This window comes from Aulonocara stuartgranti (genome assembly GCF_965226115.1).
Source record: "Aulonocara stuartgranti genome assembly, chromosome: 11".
In the NCBI taxonomy this organism is placed as follows: domain Eukaryota; kingdom Metazoa; phylum Chordata; class Actinopteri; order Cichliformes; family Cichlidae; genus Aulonocara; species Aulonocara stuartgranti.
Window position 1 is genome coordinate 7226923 of NC_138947.1, and position 11082 is coordinate 7238004.

General features: G+C 37.3%; 1 long non-coding RNA gene across 1 annotated transcript; it reads left to right on the forward strand.

Moving 5' to 3' along the window:
* The first annotated feature begins 1199 nt into the window (after positions 1-1199).
* On the forward strand, positions 1200-11081 carry LOC309716606. Its single transcript, XR_014279480.1, has 3 exons — positions 1200-1289; positions 2163-2252; positions 10515-11081. It is a non-coding gene; the product is annotated as an uncharacterized lncRNA (long non-coding RNA).
* The last annotated feature ends 1 nt before the right edge of the window (position 11082 follows it).

The window sequence follows — 11082 nt, forward strand, 5'->3', positions numbered from 1 at the left end:
TTTTTTTTCTACATTTCATGTAAAGCATATCTGTCGATACTAATATACAGTATATGTGTGGTAGGCTAGCATATATGGGTTTCATTGTAATTATATTACATGTTAAGTGGATTTCTTTGGGTGTGTCCATTAATGCAAGTAAAACTTCTGTTTGTGTCTTTTGGCCAGTGTAATTGTGCTGCTGTCGACTGTCAGAAGCACTGTGCATACAGGATATGTTGTGATTTACGTGATTATCTTGTGATTCAATTGGTTCCCAACATAAGTGCATCTACATCAGGAAAAAATCCCTTTGTTTTTGCATATGCTTAGAGCTCAAATTTGATATTTACTCTGAGTTTCACTGTACTGATCAAGGAGTGTCCCATACTGAGTATAATTCAATTTTCCTTTAATTTAACCAAATAGAAGTCTGCCTGAGATTAAAACCTTTTTCAAGACAGACCCAACCAAGAACACAGGACAAAGTCATTATTACAATTCGGCAACTTTACAATAGATTGACCATATATGACAGAATTTTTTTTAAAATATTTTTCTGTTGCAGGGGTTGATGTTCAAAGAAAACATGATTATGTTAAGTAATGAGTTTAGTGGAGTAATAAGTAAAGTTTTTTCTACTATTGGTTTTGTAAAGGAGACCAGGGATCTCTTATATGGTCATCTTGGGTACACAGCTCTGAATGTGAGAACAGAAGCCCCGCCCACCTGCTGTTCAGAACTTCTGTTCAGGAGGCGCAGGCAATGGGAAGTTCCCCAAGGAATAGGGAAGCGAGATGACTTATTAGCTTAATATCTATCCCTTTTTTTGAGACTTTGAGATATTTTGTCTCCCATTTTGTCTTTACTTCTGCCTGATTTTAAATTCCTTGGTTTAATGCTGAATTCCACATATCTGTTTTCTTAACCGAGTTTTGGGGTGATGGAGCCTATCCCAGATCACACAGGGCTAAAGTCATTGTACACCCTGGAGATGTACACAGGCAACCACATCCTCTCACATTCACACCTACAGTCAGCAGTCAGTTTAGAGCCATCAGTCTCTTCTCATGGATTTATTTGCACAAGGTTAACATTCTTTGTGTAAATGTGAGATAGAGGTGGATGGATTGAGCCAGATATCGACAGTATCGATACCAACGCTGATATTGATATTGGACGGTACTAGCATAATATACGGTGGCCCTGAGAGACCAAACGGACTGCAACGGAAATAGGAAAAAACAACAAAAGAAGTGTTTCTGGGGAGACAATAACCCGACGGACCAGTTGCAGGAACTGAAAAAATGGTAGGTGTGTTTTATCATGATTCATATAATACTGATGACAGAGTTTTAGACTAATAGTTAGGCTAACACACTTACCTCTCATCTTTTGTTTTCTCACAAAACCGATAGATCCTCCACTTCTGTTAAGTGTCTCCCTGCGCAATTCTTAGCATATTTTGGTTCCTGCAACTGGTCCGTCGGTATTGTCTCCCCAGAAACACTTCCCTTGTGCTTTTGGAAATCTGTTTTTTCCTATTTCCGTTGTGTTTTGTGTGCTTTTGTATCATTTTTCTTGCTGGTGTTTTCTTAAGTTGCAGTCCGTTTGGCCTCTCAGGGCCACCGTAATAATAGGATCAAAACTATCCTCTAAGTTCAGTATATAGCCCAGTGAATTTTTTGGATCCATTATTAGCTTTGTTTAGAAATGAAAAAAGTACCCCAAACATGTTCCAAATGTGCAAATTGATGAGAATTAATCTCAAAAGGCAAAACAGACTGCTCTCTTCATAAGCTGCCTTTATAAGTGAGAAGTACAGGCAATACTGCCCCTGTATTTACTTGGTATCAGATCAATACTGAAGTTTGCAGTATTGCACAACACTAATGAGTTTCAATACATACATTTTTAATATAAATTTTATATAAATAATTTATATATATATTTTTTTTTTCTAATCTAATTTATTTGTACTTGTTTGTGTTTTTCTTTCAAGTTCACCCAATTTCTGGCTATCGTGTATCATTTTGATGTAAATGTGAACAGTTGTGTGGTGGGGTGTTGTTTGTGGCTGAGCTGCAGACGAAGGGTGGAGCAGGGGGTTCAGGGGCAGTGCTAGGGGAGGCTGGATGTCACAGCTGACCTTCTTCAATTCCATCATGTCTCTCCTATTTTAGTAGCATGCTGGGGCCCGAGGAAGAGAAGGAGTAGCAGCAACAGCTGCAGGCAAGCAACGCTGAGCTGGCGGTGAGGAGCTGAAAAGCACCGTAAGTAAAGCAGACTGTAAATAAAGTGCACCGCCATCACACTGCCCAGTGCTGGGTCAGGTTAAAACAGTTAAAAGGGAGTAAGTTATAAGCTGACTGTCATTTTGAGAGCTGCATTTTATGATACAGAACTTGGTTTGGGTTTGTGAGCCACGTATTTCACGAATGCCAAATCTACACAACAGGGGGTGCTGTATTAGCAAAAGATGAAATGGCTGCTTGTGACATTACCGTGTTGCATGTAGTAACAAGCAGTGCTGGTCAAGTTACTTGAAAAATAGTAATTAGTTACTAATTACTGATTACTTCTCCAAGAAAGTAATCCTGTTATTTCACTGATTACTTATTTTCAAAAGTAATTAACTACTTTATTACTTCTATTTATTATGCATAATACAATTGAATCAAATGCTTTAAAAATTGCTTTATGAGTTTTAATCTTTTAACTTTATGCACATTGCATCAAGCAAAAATTAAATTATATGTTACTGTCTTTGTCTTGAAGAAATGTATTTAACATTTAAACCTATTTTCTGCTTATTCCACCATATAAAATAAAATAATGGTTTGTTTGAATTCACTCTTTCAAATAGATGCAAGTAAAACACAGCAAAAAGTAAATAAAATCAAAGACTCAGCGTCAGTAAGTCCTGTCTCTCTTAAATCTACTGTCACCTGTTTAGCAGGAGTGGGGCCGGTGGAGGTTTGCCTGGTGCTGCAGTGGTCATGTCAGTGGGGGGATCTGGGAGTTTCTCTGTGAATTTCACATTCCTTTGGCAGCGTGCTAGGTTGTTACGTCTGTTGCTGCCATAGACATTATACGCTCGTACGTCATTGTCATGAGACACTCTCACAAGAAAAATCATGGTTTAATAACACAGTAATGCAGCGTGCTTACGGGAAAGTAACAGTAATCTAATTATTTTTTTTGCAATAGTAATCCCTTACTTTACTAGTTATCTGAAAAAAGTAATTGGATTACAGTAACGTGTTACTATTAACATGTTACTGCCCATCTCTGGTAACAAGTGGGAATTATCACTGCTCTGCTCTTTACTGTTGATGCTTTTCGTTTTCTCAGTTCGTGTTCCAAAATAATTTGAATCTGCTTTCAGGGAAAGCACCTCCTTCACTGAAAAGAAGCTGGTGGAGACCAAAACAGAGCTAAAATGGGGGCAATTATGACTTATGCGCATAACAGTTAATAATTCTACTAATGGATGTCTAAATGATAACTAAAATCATTTTTTTATATATTCTTTTTTACCCTCTAGTGAAGAACAATAAAATGACCTATCTATAAGAAGTAGGTCTTTTTATTGTTCTTTATATAGTCAAATCATATTCAAAGCAATGCTACGCTTCAAAGTCACAATCGCCCATGTAAACATAGCTGTCGGGGTAATGTAATGGTATAAAATCCCTCTGAAATGTGGCGAAGCATACGGAAGAAGTCAGGTACTGTACTTACTTTTCTCATCTCGTAATGGCATTACTAAAACTAATATATCAGAAGAAATCTGGAAACCACTGCAGCAGCGTCAATGTCAGACTACATTTGGGAAACCTTTTGGCAAAATCATCTGCTCTTGAGTAGAAATCCAAGCGTTTGTGGGCAGGAAGTGAAATTAGACTGTACTTTGTCTGTCGTATCTGTCTGTCCTCGGACAACTTTGCTTTCAAGGTGTATTTCCTCTAAAACAATTTTCCATTGTTTGCCAACAGGTTTCACATTTCACCACAAACTCTCCCGTGTGTTTGTGTCCTTTGTCCTGCCTGAAGCACTTTGCGGCCTGTTTGTTAAAAGCACTTTATCGCTAAATTTGACTTGGCACGTCTTGGCAGGAGAGATTGCAGCTGATGAGACTCCTGACCTGCAGATAAAGCATCCATTAAGTGTCTTGTCTGGAGCAATTCAGTACTCTTAACCTATTAGCATATTGTTAGCCATTTGTGAGATGGTGCAGCCGTGGATACGCGCTGCTGTGCTGCAGCCAGTCACCACACCATAAAGAACCACCTCTCACTCTGCTGCTAAATGTCGTCTCCGACATTGTAATGCTCGCCGACTGTCCTCTGCCAGATGATTCAAATGACCGCTAAAAGCCCGAGGGAGGCAAAAAAGGGGTCCAAAATGCAAAATTGATGGAAATGACATTAGATTCAGCTCATGCTCCTCACTGTGTAAATTATGCCCCAAAATGGACTCTCTGGCCCGACTGTTAGCTCCAATTTGTTGGGCCATACCTCATGGTGGCTTGTCTTGCCCTTCCCTTCTCCCTTTAATCCAATCAAAGCCACGCTGGATGTTATTTATTTGTTTATTTATTTATTTTCAAAGGATGTAACCGATTCTTATCAAGGCAGAAGTAGGGCCTTCTTCCTGGTGAAACAGTGACTAACGTCCAGCCATCGATCTGTCAGTTCGTCTGCGGTGGCGGGTGATGCGTCTGGTGATAGAAGACTTTTTCTGCTTGTGTTTTTATGTGCGAGTGTGCAACAGAGTCATCAGTGCACACATTGTTTTCTTTTTTTTAATGTTCTAGATTGCATTAAAAGATGTCGATTTTGAGATTATTTCATTTCTCACTTGTTTATTTTAATGTATTCTAGAAATGACTTTTTTTTACACATTCAGGCATTTACCTCAAGCACTGCCATAAAGATTGTCTCCTTAAAAAAACATAAATGCATGAAGTTGCAATTCTTTGATTTAAACTGACCTTCAAAGCACATCACCTCACAGGTGTTGCAAAAGCCGATTCACTACAATAAGCTAATTGAACGACTTCTTGAGTGGATGATTGTGTTCTTGTCTGTGGCAACCTTAACCTCCTCTTAACTGTTTAAAATGAAATTTGATATTGATGTTGGTACCAATATCGGCTTTGTTGGCTGATATTTACATCAGATATTTCTTCGTTGCTAGTGGTGAAGTGTTTAAACATAGTGTGATGAAGAAGATATATATATTTTAAAGCATTTAGATGTTTTAATAGATAATAATTCAAATTTAAAAACTAAAATTTCTTGGCTTCAGGTATCTGCATCATTTATTTTAACGTTTAGAATAAGTATGAACATCCGTTGCAACGTATTATCTTTAGATCAGCTGTTAATTAGGTCACAGTTTTGGTAAAACCTTAAATCATTTTCTCAAGATATTTTAAATACATGGTTACCCAATTCCTGCATAATATTTCTATTAACAATAATGGAAACAAAAATTCCACCCTTATGTCAGTTTTCAGTGTGTCTTATCAGGAAAAGGACACGTGGACATTTATTTAACAATGGTAGTAATTTCCTTGTTTTGTTCATGATGGCTAACTGTCATAGTCGCCTTGGACACTTGTTGAAAGTCCAATTAAGTCCAAATGCAGTGAAAGAAGCTCCAGAATGGCATAAAGCACACATTTTGATGCTTTTTCTTTTTATGTTTGTTGTTTGTATTTATTATGAATTTAAAAGGCTAATTTCATGGAAGTAAAACATCACAAGCAGGAATAAACTCTGCTGCAGGCAGTCTGAAGGATTTTAAGTTCGTACTAAATTAGAGATGGGCAGCAACGCTAATTCGATTACTTTTTTCAGTAATGAGTAAAGTAAGGGATTACTACTGCAAAAAAAGTAATTAAATTACTGTAACTTTCCCGTAAGCACACTGCATTACTGCGTTTCAAAACCGTAATTTTGTTTGTGTCTCATGACAATGACGTAGGAGCGTGCAAAGTCTGTGGCAGCAACAGACGTGCAGATTAACAATGGATAATATGGAGTGCGGGAGAGAGTACGACCATCCAGCATCTAAAGCGTGGACGTACTGACATTCCTTTGAGTTTGATTCCTTAAAAAGTGAGAAAAACATTAGCGTCCGCTGTACACCCTGCATGGGAAGAAAACTTCTTTCTACAGCGAAAAATTAAACTTAAAATCTGAGCAAGCACCTAGCACGCTGCCAAAGGAATGTGAACTTCACAGAGAAACCCCCAGATCCCCCCACTGACATGACCACTGCAGCACCGGGCAAACCTCCACCGGCCCCACTCCTGCTAAACAGGTGACAGTAGGTTTAGGAGAGACAGGACTTACTGACGCTGAGTCTTTGATTTTATTTACTTTTTTCTGTGTTTTACTTGCATCTATTTGAAAGAGTGAATGCAAACAAACCATTATTTTATTTTATATGGTGGAATAAGCAGAAAATAGGTTTAAATGTTAAATACATTTCTTCAAGACAAAGACAGTAACATATAATTTAATTTTTGCTTGATGCAATGTGCATAAAGTTAAAAGATTAAAACTCATAAAGCAATTTTTAAAGCATTTGATTCAATTGTATTATGCATAATAAATAGAAGTAATAAAGTAACTAATTACTTTTGAAAATAATTTGATTCAATTTTATATGATGGATTGTGCAGAAATTGGGCTGAAAGGTCTATTGCTGTAACTAATTACTTTTGAAAATAAGTAATCAGTGAAGTAACTGGATTACTTTCTTGGAGAAGTAATCAGTAATTAGTAACTGTTTTCAAGTAACTTGACCAACACTGGTCCTGATTATAGTTTGTATCATCTTAATTGTGCTCCATGTTTTTTCTTACCCTCTGCACCCAGATAAAGTTTTTATGTACTGCTATGTCCTGGTTTTTATCAGGGTTTCATTGCCATGCTTATGAAAAGCAGGAAATACGGTAGTTTTTAAACATAGCTGAGATATGTATACCAGTGCAGTGACCACTTTCATTTGTTTCCTAGTAATCAATATATATATATAAATAAATAAACATACTGAATTATTCGAAATAAATTACACTTTTCTTTTTTAAAGAGATGATATAGTGTGATTTTTTTTTTTAGCTCCTGCTTAGATCATTTACATCACACATTTTTTTCTATACTCTGCAGTCGGAGCAGGGCAGCAGTGGCCTGATGTTACACCACTGAATTAAAAAATCCCGCCCCCATTGTAAATATCGACTTCCCTTCCACTGCAATTTTGTGGAGGTCAGTTGACGAAGCACAGATGTAAAGACTTGAATAAATGGCAGCTGAGTTTCATGTAGCTGCTTCAGATTCACTCCGGTTAACCTGTGGCATCAGTTCCTGCTATCACCTGTGAACCGCTCCATGCTCCAAACTGTAACATAGGTATGGTTTCATTTTACAATGAACACAATTTATAAACGTAAAATCAACCTAATGGCTTATAGTTTGGTATTAGTTTGCCCAGTGTCACAGTAAAGTAAAGAGTTCTGTATTGAACTGAAATTGATTACCTTTCCAGTATTTAGAGATAAACCACAACACTAATAGAATGCAGTTAAATGCTGTGTTGTAACTCACAGCCTTAGTTTGAAAATGTTAAAATTCTCATCATTTGCATAACCAAAACCACAAAGCTCTTTGGTATTATCTGGACTTGTGGTGTTCTTGATTAGTGCAGCTGTCAAAGTGCATGAAGCTTCAAAGTTTCAGAGAGCAAAAAAAATACCATCAGCATTAAGTGAGGCTTGGATGCAGACTGACCACTAGGTGGTGATGCAGGATGTGCTGAAGCAGCTTAAATCCTGATGATGCTTCATTTGTTTTGTTTTTTTATACTGAACTTTTGTTTTTGCTTTTATATTTACTCTATTTCAGCATTACACAAACCTTTCTAAATACCTGATTATAATCTATTTTTTCAAGAAAAGACAAAACATAAATATTTCATTCCATTACTGAGTATCTGTGATTTTGATCAAGCAGATGTAAATGAAAAAACATCAATAAAAGGCGCTCAGTGTCTGGGTGGTGATATATATATATTTCTCATGGTTTACAAATAACTTTTTTTTTAGTTTTTTTTTTTAGATGCGGCATAGTACATTACACATTATTTCCATACAGCAGAATAAAATAAATATATTGCACTTAAAAATCATCAAAACACAATCTCACTGGGTGTATTTGGATTATGGCATTAAAAACAAAACAATTTCAAAAACAAATCATTTTCAGTGGTGAATTGCGATTCAGAGGTGTTAAACATTTACATCAACATGGAAATCACCATTCAGTAAACAACAGAAAAGGACTTTGATTTCCACAACACGTACATTTCCCCGTCTTGCTCACTACACAGCTGAGATAAAATCAAGTACTGCCAACTCTTACACTCATGTTCTGCTGCGTTAGGCTACATGTGATGTTAATATATGGTATGAGTCAAACTGGGACATTTACAGTGTTTGTTTAACCAACTCATGTTGCTCTTTCAGCTTAATTTCAACCTTTTCTCTGTGCTGATCGCTGTGCAACTGCAGAGAAGTGTTAAAGGGACACCTTTAATCAAAATACACAAAATAAACCAAACAAAAAAACTCCATCCATACCGCACATTTTATCAGTAGTGATGGGATTATTCTTTTTATTTTTTGAGTTCATCTTTAAAATGAAAGTCTGTACCACAGCACAGGTTGAACTAATCGAACTGTTAAGGTAAATCGTTTCACTTTTTGAGTACAAACTAATTTGATTTTTCTGGCATAAAGGCTCAGATTACATTGATGTCAGTCTGCATATTGGCCTGGATGATTTATCATCAACTGCAGTTTTTAGGACTCAGTTATAGACCACAGATACTGGCTAAAATGACTTTGTTGTGTGTCATCAGAGCTTTTAAAATAAATGACTGTAACCGAGTGTGTGAGCCAACTTCCTCATTTCTGCATGCTTTAAATGAGACCCAAGAGCCAATATTTCCAGCTGTGTCTTGTCACCACATACACACATTCAGCCTCTGTAACACCCAATGAAGACAGACCACCAAAAGGCTGAAAGCAAGGAGGAGTCGGGGTTTATATTTCTACTGTACATTTCACGCTGTTTTATGTGCCTTTTGATATAAAACAGACTACAGTGAATGAGTCGTAATTCAGCCCATTAGAGGCCAGTCAGAGTAGATTTATAAGGGCCACTCAACCACTTTCACTAACCTAAGCAAATTAATATACAGCTATATAAAAAAGGTGTCATTGAAGTGATTTTAGTTAGAGTCCAGTCACTATACAAAGATAGTGAAATTCATCAGTCTGTGTGAAATCATTCTTAAACCGAACGACTTTCGTCAAACCAAGCGTACTTTCTCAACTCCACAGAGATGAGCAAGCGGCGTGTTGGATCGTTGGTTTCAGATGTCAAGGACAAGTTACTGAGCTACACTGTATGCTGAAGTAAAGTTGATCAGGTATTTAAAAAATTAAATGCTGAAGAACTCGACGTTATGACACTTCTATCACAGATAAACGTGGTGATTACGAGGCCATGATAGCTTTGGGTTATCTACACCTCTGTCTAGAAAGTTTGCTGTTGGTCCGTGGTGGGACTTGTGTTAAATTCAAAGATGAATCTTAGATTAAAGGTCTGCATGTGTTTACCATGGACGTGTTATAAGAACTGGAATAAATTGAAGTGCCAAAAACTGCAGTTCCCTAAATGGCCACTTGAGGCTTGTTGCTAAAGTGAGTCAGTGCTGACCCAGGTTAAAATGCCCAACTTTACAGGAGAATTAAACAGGTTTACAGCCTGTGACAAAAACTGGTTTTGGCCTCTGTAGCTAATTTCCCCTTTGATGACAACTGTGGTGCAAGTGAACTGTTATGTAACTCAACAATTTAGACTGTACTTTGTCTTGAAGTTACACATAATTAAAAGTGACTCCTCTGAATGACACTTGAGTGCCATTTTTTTTAGGAATACTAAAATATGAGGAAAATTGCCTAAAAATGCCAAAAATATCTTCTTGCTAGGAACCTTACCAAATCACCTCTAGATCACTGATTAAACACTATTTAAACAAACAGCAATCATATTAACCTTGAGTTTCAGGTGTCTATAGAGATTTAAACGGGCACCAAGAAAAAAAAAAAAATCAGCAGTAGTAGCATGGTATCCAGCTCTTTCGATACATCTGTGGTTTGAGCAACTTTGCTGCTTCCATTAACTGGTCCTTTAAACAAAGCAAAAAGCACCTTTTCATTTTTTTTTTTGGCTCATATTTTTCCATATAAAGTGTGTATGTCTACTGCGGTCAGCATGCGTCCTATTATTTGTTTAACTCCACAGTGACAATTTTCCTATGAGTAAATGTAGCACGTTTGCCTTTGTACAATGCATTTTAACATGTTTTTTGACATTATTTTCGAAACACTGTGGGAGAAACAGTGTTAAGTTCTAACTTTCAACTGTACATATGGCTGGTTTTCTCCAAAACAGAGGAAACCTGAGATGGCTGCTCCGGCTTGATGACATGCTGAAATGTTCACAGACTGAGCCTCGGTGTCCATCCGGTGGAGTTGTGAGTCATTTTGGAGAACCACAGAATTGCCTGCCATCTTTAGAGCTGGTCGAGCCCCTGCTACCATTAGTGCCTGTTTAAGGGAAGACAGGGTTTTCTACTTGTTTCTTTAAATAAGTCAAAGATCCACTTTCTGTTCAAGAAGGGCCAAGATCAAACATACTCCTGTTATCACCTTGCATTAGATTTTTTTAGTTTGTATTGAGGTCACAAGTGTTTGTACAGTGTCTTTTAAGCATTTGTAGAAACCACAGGATCTGCTGGTGTTTCCGCAGGTCCAAAGGATGGCGCCACAGTCCTTTTTTGATTGGCTGTCAGTACACCTCATCCTCTTTATGTCATGACCGTCACCTCACTTACTGTAGGTGAACTATTTACAAAGACCGAAGGGAAAGATACAAACTGGATGAGGAGTGAGGAAAGAGCTTGATGCTCCGAAACACGGGTGAGTGTCAGAGCGAGGTTCATCCATCTCCTCCCCAAGAT